Consider the following 201-nt stretch of genomic DNA (forward strand, 5'->3'; position numbering starts at 1 on the left):
ACGACAGCATCGCGCTTCACCTCGGACGCCAAAAACGATACCAGGACGCCACCAAGTTCGCTGGACTCCGTCCTCAACCCGAGGTGAGGCGCAGGGGCTCTTCCGTCGTGGGTCGGAGCAGGGACTCGGTTGGCGCTGGGTCCCTGGGGCGCGCCTTCCCGTCGGGGCCAGTCCGCGCCAGCCTGCAACGCCGTCGGAGAT

At 68.2% G+C, this 201-nt stretch overlaps 1 protein-coding gene across 1 annotated transcript in view; it reads left to right on the forward strand.

The window, feature by feature from the left end:
- Positions 1 to 201, forward strand: part of SFMBT1 (Scm-like with four mbt domains 1) — a 117,585-nt gene continuing 117,384 nt past the window's right edge. Inside the window, exon 1 of the mRNA XM_010851696.1 lies at positions 1 to 83. The gene's annotated coding sequence lies outside the window, so the exon portion shown is untranslated. The remainder of the gene's footprint in view (positions 84 to 201) is intronic.

Source organism: Bison bison, unplaced genomic scaffold (genome assembly GCF_000754665.1).
Source record: "Bison bison bison isolate TAMUID 2011002044 unplaced genomic scaffold, Bison_UMD1.0 scf7180017864304, whole genome shotgun sequence".
NCBI classification, from domain to species: Eukaryota; Metazoa; Chordata; class Mammalia; order Artiodactyla; family Bovidae; genus Bison; species Bison bison.